General features: G+C 42.2%; 1 pseudogene and 1 gene segment (V, D, J or C); both read left to right on the top strand.

Annotated features, from left to right (window-relative positions):
• The window catches only part of LOC144321313 (immunoglobulin heavy variable 3-23 pseudogene), a 116,005-nt pseudogene extending 101,562 nt beyond the window's left edge, over positions 1–14,443 (top strand). The window contains exon 2 of the transcript XR_013387019.1: positions 14,037–14,443. The product of XR_013387019.1 is annotated as an immunoglobulin heavy variable 3-23 pseudogene (transcript). The remainder of the gene's footprint in view (positions 1–14,036) is intronic.
• The window catches only part of LOC144321274 (immunoglobulin heavy variable 3-74-like), a 182,744-nt gene that overhangs the window by 138,268 nt on the left and 24,841 nt on the right, over positions 1–19,635 (top strand).

The raw sequence follows: 19,635 nt of genomic DNA, 5'->3' as shown, positions 1-19,635 counted from the left end.
TGTGTTTTAAATTCCCCTTAATTGTCCTGCTGCATATTTGCTTCTTACAAGCGGATAGAAGAGAACATAGCACCTTTTAAACATTAACATATCATCTTTATCTCTACTCAACTCAATTATATCCATAAACCTGGAAGCTCTTGCAAAGATTCAGAGGATGTCCTATCAGGGATACGATTCTGGTTAGTTCCCGAGGTTGTGACCTTGGAAGGCCTGACCCACATGTCCATGCTGTGGAATCAATGAGGCTCATTTAGAGGCAGTTCAAGATGAAATCATGTGGTGCAGATGCTTAACACTACTGCTTTTTACACTTCAAAAATTATAAGATTCTGAACATGTGATCTCTCTAAAATAAAAATATAAGCATTTGCAACAATGGACAAAGAAATTTCTATGATTGTAATTTTTTTAAGATTTCAGAATAATTTAATCATCATTCTGCACTCACATAGAAAGGGAGAAATTATGCTTCAAAAGATCATAACCTCCTGGAGACCCAGGATCAAATCCCACGTCGGGCTCCCGGTGCTTGGAGCCTGCTTCTCCCTCTGCCTATGTCTCTGCCTCTCTCTCTCTCTCTCTCTCTCTCTCTGTGACTATCATAAATAATAAATAAAAGAAAAAAAAGATCATAACCATTGGGATCTAGGTCTCAGTTTTTTGCACTTATAAAATTTATTACTAACCAGTAGATGACATTAATTAAGTAAAATGTGTTGATTATCATTATGGTGCCAGGTGGCCCGGACTTTGAAACACAGCTGCCACCTATGCCCACACCTCACAGGCAGCCTATCCAGATACACGATCTTCCACATCCTGCCTCTGTGGGGTCATCCTGAGCTCTTCAACCAGGCTAGTTCACACATGGTGCTGCTCCACCTGCAGGAATCATGGAAAGTGTCAGCTGGCATTCCCGTACACCTCCCGTTCCTCTGTAGGGAACAATATCAAGCTTGAGGATGCCTGTTTACCAGGAGCTGTACCCTAGTCTTCACCACCTGACACCATCCATGAATCCCAAAAGTGGCTCCTTGGACAAATTATCAGACAAATGGCAATCTCACTAGTGATTCAAACTGAGAATAGTTGGAAAAAAGTGTGGACATCATATCAGACTTTAGCTGCAACAGAAGAGGATCTTCATTTTCACTGTCAGACGACAGAGCAGAGGTTTATACCACAGAGTATGTCCCAGTAACCACTCTTCCCAGGAGAAGCAGTTCTCTACACCTTACTGAGAGAGGCTAAATTTAACATCCAATAGAACCCATGACAATACAACACCTGGAGGGAAAGAACTCACAAGTTTGAGGACATCAAGTAGATGGCAGGAACCTTGTGATACCTCAGATGAGGGACCTTCTGTGGACGGTCCTTGCTCTCATCACAGTCATCCTGAGGATAGTCATGGGTTCTGTTTGGACATCCTGGAACCAGTTTGTAGGGCTGTCTCCAACTTTCACTGATAGGTTTCCCGAATGATCCCATCAGAGCTGCAGAGAACCACATGCACACCAGGCTCAGGTGGCAATGACACCTTTAGTAAGTAGCTTTCCTTGTTACTGCAAATTCTCTCTCTGTCTCTTGGGGGTTTTCCATCCATCCATGTACATCCATCAGGGTTTAGTTAGACACACGAACCAGAAGGAGACCTGGATTTTATACAGGAAACTGGCTGCACCTGATCAGGAGGGTTTCCTTGCCCAGTTCACAGAGTGTAGCCACTCACAGATGTGGGGTCTTCAGTCCCCCATATCTAGAGTCACGAGGTGAACAGAGAGTGAATGCCACTCTCTCTCTGATGTTGCTATCCAGTGTCGCCCTCATAGTGGTAATATGAAATTCTCTAAAATTATCAAACATCTCATTCCTTTTTACCACATAAGTTATTAACCACAGATTCAAAGACTGCCTAGGAAAATACAGTCCAAAACCACATCTGCAAAAACTCAACTCCATCTCACATGGCATTCACCATGACACACCATGGATTCCCCCAAAATGACAACCCATAATGGCAATAACCTAAATCCCGACTTTACATAAAACAGATATTCCTCCGAAAATTAGAAAAATAGAACTAATATATGATACAGCAATTGTGGTACACGGTAGTTTTGCAGAAAACACAAAATAGTAATTCGAAGGGAAGCTTGCATCCCTTTATTTATGACAGCATTACTTGCAATAGTCAATTTATGAAGCAGACCAACTGTCCATTAATGATGAAAGGATACAGGGATGTGGGACATACATAAAGAAGAATGAAACCTTGACATTTACAGCAACAAGTACATAACTAGAGCGTGTAAAGTTAACTAAGTCAGAGCAAGACCAATACCATATGATTCAGTCATATACAAAATTCATGAAGCGAAACAATGAGCAAAGGAAAAAAATACACTGAATCAAACCAGGAAATGGACTCTTCAATATGGAAAACATATTGATGGTTAGTAAAGGGGAGGTGGGAGGGCCCGACAGACAAGCAGATCGGGATAAGGGAGAGCACTGGTCCTAAGGAGCAGTGGGGGATGGGTGGAAGTGTCATCACTATATTGTACACTCAATATTACACAGTGTGTTAACTACACTGGAGAACATGGTATTTCGATGGGGATTGCATTGAATGTGTAGACTTCTCTAAGTAGCATAGACATTTTAACAATATTTATTCTTCCGTTCCATGGGCATGGAATTTTTCCATTTCCTTGTGTCTTCTTCAACTACTTCGGTAAGTGTTCTACACTTCTCAGAGTGCAAATCCTGTACCTTATGGGTGAGGTTTATTCCTAGGTATCTTATGGTTTTTGGAGCAATTATAAATATGATCTGTGCTTTGATTTCTGTTTCTTCTGCATCATGGTTAATGGAAAGATTTGGGATTAAATTTTGTGAGCTGATTTTACATCCTACAGGATTGCTGCATTCCTGTATCAGTTCTAGTAATTTGGGGGTTGAGTCTTTTGTGTTTCCTACATACACAGTCATGTCATTTGCAAAGAGTCAGGTTTGACTTCTTCATGACCAATTTGGATGTCTTTTATTTTTGTTGTCTGCTTGCTGAGACTGGACATCCAGGTCTATGTTGTACAACAGTGGTGAGAGTGGATTCAGAGAAAGACAAATATCATATGATTTCACTCTTGTTAAATTTAAGAAATGAAACTGATGAACATAGAGGAGGAGGAAAATTAGATGAAAACAGAGAGGGAGACAAAACATGAGAGACACTCAACTCTAGGCAAGAAACTGAGGGTTAGCAGAGAGCAGACAGTGGGGAGATGGGTCACTGGTGATGGGCATGAGGATGGCATGTGATGTGATGAGCACTTGGTGTTTATGCAGCTGAGGAATCACTAAATTCTACGTCTGAAAATAAAAATACAATGAACACATAATACACTACATAGTAATCAAGTGATATTAAGTACCTATGAAAGAAAAAAGATGATGTGATAGATGGATAGATGGATGGATAAATAGATGGATAGATAGATTGACAGATAGATACGATGCATCAATCATGCCATTTGCAACAACATGCATAGATCTAGAGGGTACTATGCTATGTGAAAAAAGTCATTCAGAAAAAGACAGAACACCGTATGATTTCACTCATAAGTGGAATTTAAGAAACAAAAAAAAATGATCAAAGGGGAAAAGAGAAAGAAGCAAACCATCAAACAGACTACTAACACAGGGAACAACGTGAGAGTTACCAGAAGAGATGAGGGTGGGTAATTACAAATCGGATGGGAATGAAGGAGACAGTATTCTGATGAGCACAAGTGATATATGGAGGTATTGAATCACTACATGCATACGGGTAACTAATATCACACAGTCTGTTAACTAACTGGCATGAAAATAAAAAGTAGTTATTTTTCTACATATTTTATGTTTTTATTTAAATGCAAGTACCACAGAAATATTACATCATCAGTTTCATAAGGAGCATTCAATAATTCATCAGATTCATAAACACCCAGTGCTCATCACATCACGTGCCCACCTTATTGCCCATAACCCAGTTATCCCGTCCCCCCACTCCCTACAGTGGCCCTCACACTGGTTCTTATACTTAAGAATCTCTCACATTTTGTCTCTTTTTCTAATTTCTTCCCATTCTGTGTTACTCCTTCACTTATGAATCCCTGTGCTTTTTTAGATTCTGCATATGAGTTCAGTCATGAAAATTGTCTTTCTATAATTGACTTATTTTTCTAAGTACAATATCCTCCATTTCCATCCATGTCAATGTAAATCATCAGATTTCATCCTTTTAAAATTTTATTTAAATTCAATTAGCAGACAAATACTAAATCATAAGTTTCAATGTTGTGTTCAGTAATTCCTCAGATGCCTATAACAGCCAGTGCTCATCTCATCACATGCCCTCCTTAATGCCCATCAACCAGTTACCTATCCCCCCCACCTCCCCTACAGTGACCCTCAGTTTTCTTACTCAGAGTTGAAAGTCTCTCATAGTTTGTCTCCTCTGATTTCAGCTCATTCGTTTTCTCCATTGTCCCTTATGGTCTTCTGTACTATTGCTTATATTCCGTATATGAGTGAAACCATGTGATGATTGTCTTTCTCCAGTTGACTTATTTCATTTGGCATGATACTCTACTGTTTCCTTTACATTACTTTAAATGGTAGGTATTTATCATTTCTGATGGCTGAAGAATATTCTGTTCTGTGTATACCACACCATCTTTATCCATCCATCTGTTGGAAGACATGTAGGCTGTTTCCACAGTCTGACTATGGTGGATTTGGGTGCTATGATGATTGGTGTGTAAGGGCCACATCACTACACTTCATCAGTATCATTGGAGTGAATACAGAGTCGTGCAGTTACTGGAAGAGAGGATCCCTCTATTTTCAACTTTGACAGAAACCTCAATAATATTTTCCAGAGTGGATGGACCACCTTGCCTTCCCACCAACACTTCCCCTTCTCCACATCCTCATCAACATTTGTTGTCCCCTGTCTTGTTTATTTTAGCCATTCTCGCTGGTGTGAGGTGGTATCTCATTGTGGTTTTGATGTAATTTTCCCTGATGCCTTGTGACGAGGAGCATTTTTCAAGTCTCTGTTGACAATGGTTATACCTTGTGGAAAAAAGACTTTATGTCTTCTGCCCATTTCTTGACTAGATTATGTACTTTTGGCATGGTGATGTTCATAAGTTCTTTATAGATCTTGGATACTCGTCCTTTATCTGATATGTCATTTGCAAATAACTTCTCCCATTCATAAGGTTGCCTTTTAGTTTTGTTGAATGTTTCCTTTTGCTGTGAAGATGTTTTTATCCTGATGAAGTCCCAACAGTTCATTTAAGCTTTTTTTTTCTTATTCATTTAGAGAAGTGTCTGGTGAGAAGATGCTGCAGCCAAGGTCAAAAAGTTTGCTACCTCTATTCTCCTCTAGGAATTTGATGGATTCCTGGCTCATATTTGTCTTTCATTCACATTAAGTTTAATTTCTGTGTGATGTGAAAGACTGGTCATTTTATGCTTTTGCATGAGGCTGTCCAATTTTCCCACCCTATTTATTGAAAAGATTGTGCCTTTTTGCCACAGGATATTCCTGTCTGCTTTGTCAAATTTGAGTTGACTAAGGAGTTGAGGGTCTATTGCTGGGTTCTCTCTAGTTACATTATGCATCTGTTTTTGTGCAATAAAATTTATTAATGGACAAAATACCAATATATGTGATTACTCACAGTTGACTCAGTATATACATAACTCTACATGGGATCCCTGGGTGGCGCAGCGGTTTGGCGCCTGCCTTTGGCCCAGGGCGCGATCCTGGAGACCCGGGATTGAATCCCACGTCAGGCTCCCGGTGCATGGAGCCTGCTTCTCCCTCTGCCTGTGTCTCTGCTTCTCTCTCTCTCTCTGTGTGTGACTGTCATAAATAAAAAAAAAATTAAAAAAAACTCTACATGAAGTGATATTTAAAACTTTACCTGAAATGTATACATTTTATTATAATATTCATTATTTAAAAAACGCTATCTGCCAGTGTTACATACATGATTATATCATCTAGATATCTCATCTGCACTTCTCCAACTTCAAGGCCTAGGAACTGCACCCAGGATGAGCATAAGATGGATTCCCCCCATGTGATTCCAAGTCTCCCCCCTTTTGGAACACGAGGTTTTTCCAGGATCTCATAGCTGTTCACTATCCTCACCCAGCTCTTGTCCCAAACTCACAATATGATGCTTCATTCATAACAGTTTGCTTCTCAGGACACTGTAGGATGGTGCTTTCTGAAATTATTTTACCCTACTTTATCCCATGAGGGGACATTATCTTACTTTATCCCCAGGAGGAGATAATAGCTCATGGTTAGGGTAATAACCCTGGTCAGGGTTTTCTGAGGGACAGAGCCCATAGCACATTGGATCCCATGACTGAATAGGCTGAGAGGTCCATGATCTATGATATTGAGGTGGAGACCCAGAAAAGCCAGGGGAGTAATTTTCATCTGACTCTGCCCTATTCTTTCATTGGAGAACTTGGGGACATGCATGTGTAACTATCTCCAAGGCAGGAGGACTTGGATGTTCCAGATCATGCCTGCAGGCAGGAAGAATGATGGAAGTCTTCATGCTCCTGCCATTAATTCTATTCAGAACCACACAGGTGTCCCTTTATCTTTTTTAAAAGATTTTGTTTATTTATTCATGAGATAAACAAAGATAGAGGCAGAAACAGGCAGAGGGAGAAGCAGGCTCCCTGCGGGGAGCCCCATGCAGGACTCAAACCATGGACTCCAGGATGACCTGAGCCAAAAGCAGATGCTCAACTACTGAGCCACCCAGGCATCCTGAGTGTCTGTTGTTTAAATGCATCCAGTCCTTGTACAATGTTACAGCAGCCAGAACAGGGAATGACCCTAATGACACATGAACCCAAGTAATAATCCTCTGGCATTTCCCAAGTCGTGTCTCTGATGACACTGTGGGATTTGAATGGTACCATCTCCTTCCAGAGTTGTTTATGCTGACTGCTGTGAGGTGTGCGCCTCACCACTGGGAAAGACGATGGTCCCCCATGTCCTCAACTTAATACCCACCTATGTCTGTTACTCTCCGTCCAAAGACGAGGGAGGTTTCCATTGGTGAGTCCATTACCTAAAACCCTTAAATGTCTATAATAATTGTTTACCCTTTATCTATATGCTTATATGCAGTCCTTCTTCTAGAGGGTTTCTACACCATCCTGGTGGCATGACCTGGTATTGACAGTATCTCTCAGCTCTTCCATCTTATGTATAGTTTACACATGAACTCACTGGTAGTAAAGCTGTTACAGGAAGTGAAGTCCACTCATGGAAAGCGAGTCCCCTTGATGGCAGGAAATAAATCTTTGGTGGGATTAACCCCTTCTACTTATCATGAGAGGAAATCTATCCTCAGAATCAGAGTAGGGAACGTAGGGCTTAGAAGGCTCTGCAAACAACCCTTGTCAGTTCCTGACTCATTCACGGAGCCAAACCCAAATCCTGACCTTAAATATCCACAAACACAATGTCTATTTTCTTACAGACAGAAGGGCTGCCTCAGCGATCATAGTCTGGGTGTCATATTTTACATGGCTCATGTACATGGAAAATGAAATGCATCTCCCCTTAGATATGTCTTATGTTTGCTGAGTTATTAGATGAGGCAAACCAGAAAATCAGAAGAGAAATCTTTCTGCTACAACAGGTTGAAGACCTACCCAGGGAAATTAGGCAATAAAAAAATAATAGAGGGAAGAAAAGTTATTTGTTTCCATATGATATTATCTGTTACAGGGGCAATGTCTACAAACTCCACAAAGTCTAGGAATTAATTAAATATTTCAGGGAATATTCAGGATATAAAATCAACAAATACAACGATGATTCTACCCACTAACAAAAAATTATCTATAGAGGAGGGGCAAGATGGCGGAGGAGTAAGGTTCCCAAATCACCTGTCCCCACCAAATTACCTAGATAACCTTCAAATCATCCTGAAAATCTACTAATTCAGCCTGAGATTTAAAGAGAGAACAGCTAGAATGCTACAGAGAAGAGTTCGCGCTTCAATCAAGGTAGGAAGATGGGGGAAAAAATTAAAAAAACAAAAGGCATTCAAAGGGGAGGGGCCCTGCACCAGGCTAAGGCCTAGGGGAGTGCCCCCAGGACTGGAAAGCTCCATCCCAGAGAAGCAGGAGCTTCACAAATCTTCCCGGGCAGAAAGGCACTCGCAGGGAGTTAGAGCAATACCCCAGGAGGGCGGGTATGACTTCAGGATCCCTGGGACACTAACACAGCAACTGCGCAAGAGGGAGAGTGCGTTGAGCTCCCTAAAGGGCTGCAGCGCACACGGATTGACCCGGGAGCAGCTCAGAGGGGCTCCACGGCAGCTCTCCCCGGAAGGGGCTGTGCGGATATGGGAGCATCTCAGAGGGCTTGGGCGGTGGCTCCGAGGAGAGGGGGCTGCGCAGCCAGGAACGCAAATCCAACAGTGCAGGCCCATGAGCACTGGGCACCAGGGACACAGCCCAGGATCCGGCCTCCCCCCGGGATAGGCAGAGGCCAGGAGGGCCCAGGACAGCAAGGACGCTCCTGCCCTGAGCTGAGCAGAGCAGCGGCCCGGACCCCAGAGCATCCAGGCCCCTGCAGACTGAGAGCTCCATAGTTACTGCTGGAGCTGACTCCAGGGCTCCAGAGCTGGCCGCCACCACTGTGGTTGTTGCTCCTGGGGCCTCATGGGGTAAACAACGCCCACTGAGCCCTGCACCAGGCAGGAGGCAGAGCAGCTCCCCCAAGTGCTAACACCTGAAAATCAGTACAACAAGCACCTCCCCCAGGAGACCAACTAGATGGACAAGTTCCAGGGGAAGTCAAGGGACTTAAAGTATACAGAATCAGAAGATACTCCCCTGTGGGGTTGTTTTTTTTTTTCCTTTTTGATTTCTGTTTGCTTCCCCCACTCTTTTTTCCCTTTACTTCTTTTTCTTTTTCTTTTTCTTCTCTTTTTTCCTTTTTTCTTGCTTTTTTATTTTTCTTTTTCTCTTTTCTTTCCTTCTTCTCTACTCTCTTTTTCTCCTTTTCCCGATACAACTAGTTTTTGGCCACTCTGCACTGAGCAAAATGACTAGAAAGAAAACCTCACCTCAAAAGAAAAAATCAGAAACAGTCCTCTCTTCCACAGAATTACAAAATCTGGATTACAATTCAATGTCAGAAAGCCAATTCAGAAGCCCTATTATACAGCTACTGGTGGCACTAGAAAAAAGCATAAAGGACTCAAGAGACTTCATGACTGCAGAATTTAGATCTAATCAGGAAGAAATTAAAAATCAATTGAAACAGATGCAACCCAACCTAGAAGTCCTAACAACGAGGGTTAACAAGGTGGAAGAACAAGTGAGTAACATAGAAGATAAGTTGATGGCAAAAAGGGAAACTGAAGGAAAAAGAGACAAACAATTAAAATACCTTGAAGATAGATTAAGGGAAATAAACGACAGCCTGAGGAAGAAAAACATACATTTAATTGCAGTTCCCGAGGGCGCCAAAAGGGACAGAGGTCCAGGATATGTATTTGAACAAATCCTAGCTGAAAACTTTCCTAATCTGGAAGGGAAACAGGCATTCAGATCCAGGAAATAGAAAGATGCCCCCCTAAAATCAACAAACACCGTTCAACACCTTGACATTTAATAGTGAAGCTTGCAAATTCCAAAGATAAAGAGAAGATCCTTAAAGAATCAAGAGACAAGAAATCCCTGACTTTTATGGGAAGGAGTATTAGGGTAACAGCAGACCTCTCCACAGAGAGGTCTTCTAAACACAAGATCTCCAAAGAAGAGAGCTTTAAATGATACACTGGACCAGATGGATTTCACAGATATCTACAGAACTTTACATCCAAACTCAACTGAATACATATTCTTCTCAAGTGCACATGGAACTTTCTCCAGAATGGACCACATACTGGGTAAAAAATCAGGTCTGAACTGAAACCAAAAGATTGGGATCGTCCCCTACATATTCTCAGCACATAATGCCTTGAACTTAGAACTAAATCACAAGAAGTTTGGAAGTACTTCAAACACGTAGAGGTTAAGGACCATCTTGTTAAAAGATGAAAGGGTCAACCAGGAAATTAAGAAAGAACTTAAAATATTCATGGAAACTAATGAGAATGAAGATACAACCATTCAAAATCTTTGGGATACAACAAAAGCAGTCCTGAGGGGGAAATGCATCACAATACAAGCATCCATCCAAAAACTGGAAAGAATTCAAACAGAAAAGCTAACCTTACACCTAAAGGAGGTAGAGGAAAACAGCACATAGACCCAACGCCCTGCAGAAGAAGAGAATTAATAAAGATTCGAGCAGAACTCAACAAAATCGAGACCAGAAGAACTGTGGAACAGATCAACAAAACCAGGAGTTGGTTCTATGAAAGAATTAATAATATATGGGATCCCTTGGTGGTGCTGCAGTTCAGTGCCTGTCTTTGGCCCAGAGCGCGATCCTGGAGACCTGAGATCGAGTCCCACATCGGGCTCCTGGTGCATGGAACCTGCTTCTCCCTCTGCCTGTGTCTCTCCCTCTCTCTCTCTCTTTCTCTGTGTGACTATCATAAATAAAGAAAAGAATTAATAAGATAGATAAACAATTATCCAGCCTTATTAAAAGAAGAGACAAGACTCGAATTAATAAAATCATCAATGAGAAAGGAGAGATCACTACCAACACCCAGGAAATACAAACGATTTTAAAAACATACTATGAAGAGATATATGCCAATAAATTAGGCAATCTAGAAGACATGGATGCATTCCTGGAAAGCCACAAACTACCAAAACTGGAACAGGAAGAAATAGAAAACCTGAACAGGCCAAAAACCAGGGAGGAAATTGAAGCAGTCATCAAAAACCTCCCAAGACACAAAAGTCCAGGGCCAGATGGCTTCCCAGGGGAATTCTATCAAACGTTTAAAGAAGAAACCATACCTATTCTACTAAAGCTGTTTGGAAAGATAGAAAGAGATGGAGTACTACCAAATTTGTTCTATGAGGCTAGCATCACCTCAATTCCAAAACCAGACAAAGACCCCACCAAAAAGGAGAATTATAGACCAATATCCCTGATGAACATGGATGCAAAAATTCTCAACGAGATACTAACCAATAGGATCCAACAATACATTAAGAAAATTATTCACCATGACCAAGTAGGATTTATTCCCGAGACACAAGGCTGGTTCAACACTCGTAATAAAATCAATGTGATTCATCATATCAGCAAGAGGAAAACCAAGAACCATATGATCCTATCACTAGTTGCAGAGAAAGTATTTGTCACAATACAGCATCCATTACTGATCAAAACTCTTCAGAGTGTAGAGAGACAGGGAAGATTCCTCAACGTCTTAAAAGCCATCTACGAAAAGCCCACAGCGAATATCATTCTCAATGGGGAAGCACTGGGAGCCTTTCCCATAAGATTGGGAATGAAAGAGGGATGTGCACTCTCACCACTGCTATTCAACATAGTACTGGAAGTCCTAGCCTTAGCAATCAGACAACAAAAAGACATTAAAGGCATTCAAATTGGCAAAGATGTCAAATTCTCCCTCTTCTCAGATGACATGATACTCTACATAGAAAACCCAAAAGCCTCCATCCCCGGATTCCTAGTACTCATACAGCAATTTGGCAGTGTGGCAGGATACAAAATCAATGCCCAGAAATCAGTGGCATTTCTATACACTAACAATGAGACTGAAGAAAGAGAAATTAAGGAGTCAATCCCATTTACAATTGCACCCCAAAGCCTAAGATACCTAGGAATAAACCTAACCAAAGAGGTAAAGGATCTATACCCTAAAACCTATAGAACACTTCTGAAAGGAATTGAGGAAAATTCCTCAGAGTTTTCTTTCCATTCCAAAGAGATGGAAAAATATTCCATGCTCATGGACTGGCAGAATGAATATTGTGAAAATGTCAATGTTCCCAGAGCAATTTACAGGTTTATTGAAATCCCTATCAAAATATCATGGACTTTCTTCAGAGAGTTAGAACAAATTATTTTAAGATTTGTGTGGAATCAGAAAAGACCCCAAAGAGACAGGGGAATTTCAAAAAGGAAAACCATAGCTGGGGGCATCACAATGCGATTTCAGGTTGGACTACAAAGCTGTCGTCATCAAGACAGTGTGGTACTGGCACAAAAATAGACACATAGATCAATGGAACAGAACAGAGAACCCAGAAGTGGACCCTGAACTTTATGGTCAACTAATATTTGATAAAGGAGGAAAGACTATCCACGGGAAGAAAGACAGTGTCTTCAATAAGTGGTGTTGGGAAATCCACATGCAGAAGAATGAAACTAGACAACTCCCTTTCACCATACACAAAGATAAACTCAAAAAGGTTGAAAGATCTAAATGTGAGACAAGATTCCATGAAAATCCTAGAGGAGAACACAGGCAACACCCTTTTTGAACTCGGCCACAGTAACTTCTTGCAAGATACATCCACGAAGGCAAAAGAAACAAAAGCAAAAATGAACTATTGGGACTTCATCAAGATAAGAAGCTTTTGCATAGCAAAGGATACAGTCAACAAAACTAAAAGACAACCTACAGAATGGGAGAAGATATTTGCAAATGACGTAACAGATAAAGGGCTAGTTTCCAAGATCTATAAAGAACTTATTAAACTCAACACCAAAGAAACAATCCAATTATGAAATTGACAAAAGACATGAAGAGAAATCTCACAGAGGAAGACATAGACATGGCCAACATTCACATGAGTAAATGCTCTGCATCACTGGCCACCAGGGAAATACAAATCAAAACCACAATGAGATACCATCTCACACCAGTGAGAATGGGAAAAATTAACAAGGCAGGAAACAACAAATGTTGGAGAGGATGCGGAGAAAAGGGAACCCTCTTACACTGTTGGTGGGAATGTGAACTGGTGCAGCCACTCTGGAAAACTGTGTGGAGGTTCCTCAAAGAGTTAAAAATAGTCTGGCCCTATGATCCAGGAATTGCACTGTTGGGGATTTACCCCAAAGATACAGATGCAATGAAACGTCTGGACACCTGCACCCCAATGTTTCTAGCAGCAATGGCCACAATCGCCAAACTGTGGAAGGAGCCTCGGTGTCCATCAAAAGATGAATGGATAAAGAAGATGTGGTTTATGTATACGATGGCACATTACTCAGCCATTAGAAATGACAAATACCCACCATTTTCTTCAACATGGATGGAACTGGAGGGTATTATGCTGAGTGAAATAAGTCAGTCGGAGAAGAACAAACATTATATGTTCTCATACATTTGGGGAATATAAATACTAGTGAAAGCGAATAGAAGGGAAGGGAGAAAAATGGGTAGGAAATATCAGAAAGGGAGACAGCACATGAAGACTCCTTACTCTGGGAAATGAACTAGGGTTGGTGGAAGGGGAGGAGGGCAGGGGGTGAGGGTGAGTGGGTGACGGGCACTGAGAGGTCACTTGATGGGATGAGCACTGGGTGTTATTCTGTACGTTGGCAAATTGAACACCAATAAAAAATAAATTTATTTAAAAAAATACATAATCACCTTTTAGTACTACTAAAAAAGAAAGAATTGCCTGCAAATGTAATGTAATTCTTGTTTACATCTTGAAAAGAATAAAATCTACCTCTGGATCTGACTATATACTCAGGGGACATGCAAATATGGCCCTCCTACACTGATTAAATCAGCCTAGCCCCGACCCTGCAGCTGGGAGAAGAGCACCAGCCCCAGGATCCCCCAGTGACCTCATTCAGTGATCAAGGGAGAACACAGGCAACTCCCCATTGAGTCTGGGCTCAGATGGCTTTTCCTCGTTGCTATTTTACAAGGTAATTCAAGGAGAACAAGGGACCATGAGTATGTGAGTGGTGAGTGAGAGAAACAGGGGATGTGGGATAGTTTCCTGAACAGAATGTCTTGTGTCTGCAGGTGTCCAGGGTGAGGTGCAGCTGGTGGAGTCTGGGGGAGACCTGGTGAAGCCTGTGGCATCCTTGAGACTGTCCTGTGTGGCTTCTGGATTCACCTTCAGTAACTATGCCATGAGCTGGGTCCGCCAGGCTCCAGGGAAAGGGCTGCAGTGGGTTGCAGAAATTAGCCATAGTGGAAGGAGCACAGGCTACACCGACGCTATGAAGGGCCGATTCACCATCACCAGAGACAACGCCAAGAACATGCCGTATCTGAAGATGAACAGCCTGACAGCCAAGGACATGGCCATGTATTACTGTGCGAGGGACACAGTGAGGGGACAGCAGTGTGAGCCCAGACACAAACCTCCCTGTAGAAGGGGACCGGCACCACCAGGGGGTGCCCAGTCCTCACCACTTCTGTCTTGAAGGCCCAGGAGCAGGTGCAGATGGAGGCTCTGGGCAGGTTTCCTGTTAGGGTCTGGGCTTCCTCTCCAAGGAGCAGTTTCCCCCAGGGAGTCTCACTGGGCAAGGAATTTGTGCTTAACTATCCAGTTTCTGATTTTTAAACTTAGATTCTTTAGGAAATAGCTACTTTATATACAGAGAAGACAGATTTGCTTACACTTATTTACTATTCCCCTAAATATGAAAAATATACAAATATCTCCAAGTATCTCAAGGACTAGAAGAATCCGGGGATCCCTGGGTGGTTCTGTGTTTTAGCATCTGCCTTCAGCCTAGGGCATGATCCTGGAGTCCCAAGTTCAACTCCCACATCAAGCTCCCTGTATAGACCCTGCTTCTCTGTTTGCCTGTGTCACTACCTCTTCTCTCTCTCTGTCTCTCATGAATAAAATCTTTTAAAAGAGAGGGACCTACAATCCATCTGTGAAAAAAAAATACCTGACGTAGTGGTATATGAGAAGTATGATCAGAGAGAAGTAGCAAAAATTATATGATTATAGAAGTAGACCGACGCCTCACCCAGAATATGAAGTGGAATCTATCTCACTCCAAGTTATCAGCTGATTCTGAAGGTCTTGTGTGTCCTTGTTCAAGGACCAGAAGCTTCCATTGGTTCTATGAAGATCCTCGGGGTGAGGAGCTCAATTGGAGGAGCCTTCCACTCCCATGATATAAATCATTGATCTTTCAGGTGCTGATATCAGCCCACTGTGTGTGACCTCTACCTTCCCCATGTTGAAATCTATCGCCCATGTGATAGGAGGAGTTGGTGTGGTCCAAGGGGAGCACTTAGGTCAGGAAGGTACAGCCTCATAATAGGACTTATACACCAGGACTGGGAAAGCTCACTGCCCCATGGCCCAATGTGAGTTTATGAGGAAAGGATGTGGTAGGACGTGGGCACTCTCTAGACACCACATCTGCCTTTACCTGGACGTCAGGCTTCCTAGAATCCAGAACTGTGGGAATGAGTGTCATTGTTTAATCCACGCAGACCAAGTATGATGTTCCAGCAGGGGGAACAGGCTAAGATATTAGTGACACGAGAATCCAAGCCCTGATGATATGGTCTTTTCTGCTGCATCTGTTGTGGTAAGTCCCTGATAAGTTCCATCCATGGGGTCAAGGGTGGATTTCTCACATGTTCACACCTACAGGGAGAATGAACCTATGGACACTTCTAGGACTCTGTGAACACACCCAGTGGACACACGGAGGAGAACCTTTACACAGGGAGTGACGGGCCCGGGTTATTGTGGAACTTTAGTGTAAGGATGATGATTTATCAACCTTTCCATGGGATGGGGATGTGCTGACCCTGTGGGACCTGAGTCTGAGCATCACTGTCCAGATGCTGTTAGACCGATGGCTGTGAGGGTCGGGACAGCAGTTCCCTTCCTGCTTTCAGGATTCCTTCTTTGTCTGCATATTTTGTGAGATTGACTATGAAATGCCTTGGAGAAGGTTGAATTTGTTGAATTTCATGAGAGTATCTGTGCTTCCTGGATGTTGAGGTCTCTGTCCTTCTGATTCGGGGGATTTTCAGGAATTATTTGATTGAATAAACCTGCCATCATTTCTCGGTCTTCATTTTCTGGGCCTCCTGTCAAAGGAATATTACTGTTTCATATGTCACTGAGTTCCCTATGTCTACATTTAGGGACAATTACTTTGTTTCCCTCTACTGTTCTGTCATGATTTTCCACCATATTATCTTCTATTTCCCCAATATGCTGTTCTTTCATTCGTCCTCTTTTTTCCATGCATTTGGGACAGCATTTCTGTAATAGCATTTTTAATTTTGGGCTGACAAGGGCTTACTTCTTTTATATCTACAATAAGTGATTCTCAACTGTCTTCAATGTATGCTCAATCCCAGTTGTATCTTTAAAAATATTGTTTTAGATTCCAGCCTGCTTTATCATCTAAGCACCTTTAACCAGCCATATACTCAAGTGGATGGATTCCTATGATGAATTCATAGAACAAAATGAAAGCTACAAATTAAAAAACTGTAACAGGAAGAAATAGAAAACCTGAACAGGACAATAACCAGGGAAGAAATTGAAGCAGGCATCAAAAACCTCCCATGACACAAATGTCCAGGGCCAGATGGCTTCCCAGGGAAATTCTATCAAACGTTTAAAGAAGAAACCCTAAGTATTCTCCTCAAGCTGTTCAGAAAGATAGAAAAGGATGGAAAACTTCCAAACTCATTCTATGAGGCCAGCATCACCTTGAATGCATAAGCAGACATTGGCCCCACCAAAAAGGAGAATTATAGACCAATATCCCTGATGAACATGGATGCAAAAATTCTCAGCAAGATACTACCCAATAGGGTCCAACAACACATCAAGAAGATTATTCACCATGACCAAGTGGGATTTATCCTCAGGATGTAAGGCTGATTCAACACTCATAAATCAATCAATGTGATTGATCATATAAGCAAGAGAAAAAACAAGAACCATAGGATCCTCTCAATAGATGCAGAGAAAGCATTTGACAAAATAGAGCATCCATTCCTGATCAAAACTCTTCAGAGTGTAGGGAGAGAGGGAACATTCCTCAGCATCTTAAAGCCATCTACAAAAAGCCCACAGCAAATATCATTCTCGATAGGGAAACACTGGGAACCTTTCCCCTAAGATCAGGAATGAAAGAGGGATGTGCACTCTCACCACTGCTATTCAACATAGTCCTGGAAATCCTATCCTTGGCATTCAGGCAACAAAAAGAAATAAGGCATTCAAATTGGCAAAGAGGTCAAACTTTCCCTCTTTGCAGATGACATGACACTATACATAGAAAACCCAAAAGATTCCACCCCAAGATTGCTAGAACTCATACAACAATTTGGTACTGGCAGGATACAAAATCAATGCCCCCAAATCACTGGCATTTCTATACACTAACAATGAGACTGAAGAAAGAGAAGTTAAGGAGTCAATCCCATTTACAATTGCACCCAAAAGCATAAGATACCTAGGAATAAACCTAACCAAAGAGGTAAAGGATCTATACCCTAAAACCTATAGAACACTTCTGAAAGGAATTGAGGAAGACACAAAGAGATGGAAAAATATTCCCTTCTCATGGATTGGAAGAGTTAAAATTGTGAAAATGAGCATGATACCAAGAGCAATTTACACAGTCTATGTGATCCCTATCATGGGAAATGCCATGGACTTTCTTCAGATATTTCTATACACTAACAATGAGACTGAAGAAAGAGAAATTAAGGAGTCAATCCCATTTACAATTGCACCCAAAAGCATAAGATACCTAGGAATAAACCTAACCAAAGATGTAAAGGATCTATACCCTCAAAACTATAGAGCACTTCTGAAAGAAATTGAGGAAGACACAAAGAGATGGAAAAATATTCCATGCTCATGGATTGGCAGAATTAATATTGTGAAAATGTCAATGTTTCCCAGGGCAATATACACGTTTAATGCAATCCCTATCAAAATACCATGGACTTTCTTCTTCAGATATTTGAAACAAATTATCTTAAGATTTGTGTGGAGTCAGAAAAGACCCCTAATAGCCAGGGAAATTAAAAAAAAAAAGCCAGGGGATCCCTGGGTGGCTCAGCGGTTTAGTGCCTGCCATTGGCCCAGGGCGCGATCCTGGGGTCCTGGGATCGGGTCCCGCGTCGGGCTCCCTGCATGGAGCCTGCTTCTCCCTCTGCCTGTGTCTCTGCCTCTCTCTCTCTATGTCTATCATAAAATAAATAAATAAATATTAAAAAAAAAAGCCAGAGCCGGGGGCACCAAAATGCCTGATATCAAGGTGTATTACAAAGCTGTGATCATGAAGACAGTGTGGTCATAGCACAAAAACAAACACATAGATCAATGGAACAGAATAGAGAATCCAGAAATGGGCCCTAAACTTTATGTTCAACTAATATTTGACAAATCAGGAAAGACTATTCCCTGGAAAAATGAAAGTCTCTTCAATAAATGGCGCTGGAAAATAGGACATCCACGTGATCTGAGATGCACTAGGTTTACTATGGAAATATCTGTGCCCTGACAGCCTCACCAACACCTGCACACCTTCCCTCCAGAAGCCCTTGACAGTATGGTACTCAACATGTACTGCAGCTGGAGAATTATCTTCTTGCTGGCACTGGCCACAGGTAAAGTACAACCCAGTTTCTAAACTTTTATTTTTTTTAATTTTTATTTATTTATGATAGTCACAGAGAGAGAGAGAGAGAAAGAGAGAGGCAGAGGGAGAAGCAGGCTCCATGCACCGGGAGCCCGATGTGGGATTCGATCCCGGGTCTCCAGGATCGCGCCCTGGGCCAAAGGCAGGCGCCAAACCGCTGCGCCACCCAGGGATCCCCTACAACCCAGTTTCTATGCTGAGGAGAGGATTAAGGCCAGTCAGGATGACTTAATACCCTCCTGTTCCTCTCCACAGGTGTGCATTCTGAGGTCCAGCTGGTGCAGTCTGGGGCTGAGGTGAAGAAGCTAGGGGCATCAGTGATAGTCCCCTGCAAGACATCTGGATACAGCTTCACTGACTACATTTTGGAATGGGTATGACAGGCTCCAGGACCAGGGCTTGAGTGGATGGGATGGATTGGTCCTGAAGATGGTGAGACAAAGTATGTGCAGAAGTTCCAGGCAGAGTCACCCTGATGGCAGACACAACCACAAGCACAGCCAACATGGAGCTGACCAGTCTGAGAGCTGAGGACACAGCCATGTACTACTGTGTGAGACAGTGTGAGAACCCACATCGTGGGAGTGTCAGAAACCCTGGTGAGATGACAGCTGTGCTGCTGGGTTGAGGAGGTGACAGGGACAAGGGTACTCCTGACTTCCTCACAGCAATGAGTCAGGATATTGGGACCAATATACTGCTTTTGTGTGCACACCATTCTCACTAGGAAGCTTTGAATCAACAGCTACACTGAAAGAATGATGGAGGTTAAACACTTTGCATAAAAGACAAAGGTATTAATTTTTGTAGTGGGGATATTTGCACCCTTATGTGGACAGAAGTAGAGAAGTTCCTTAAGGCATCATCTGGGAAGAGTTGAGAGGTGTTGGGCTGCAGACACTGGGACTGGAGATTTCTCCCTAACAAATTCGTAACTTCTGCTATTTTTGAAATGTGACAATGTGCTT

This window comes from Canis aureus, chromosome 9 (genome assembly GCF_053574225.1).
Source record: "Canis aureus isolate CA01 chromosome 9, VMU_Caureus_v.1.0, whole genome shotgun sequence".
NCBI lineage: Eukaryota > Metazoa > Chordata > Mammalia > Carnivora > Canidae > Canis > Canis aureus.
Note: the sequence above shows the minus strand (reverse complement) of the source record. Positions and strands in the feature narration are given on the sequence as shown.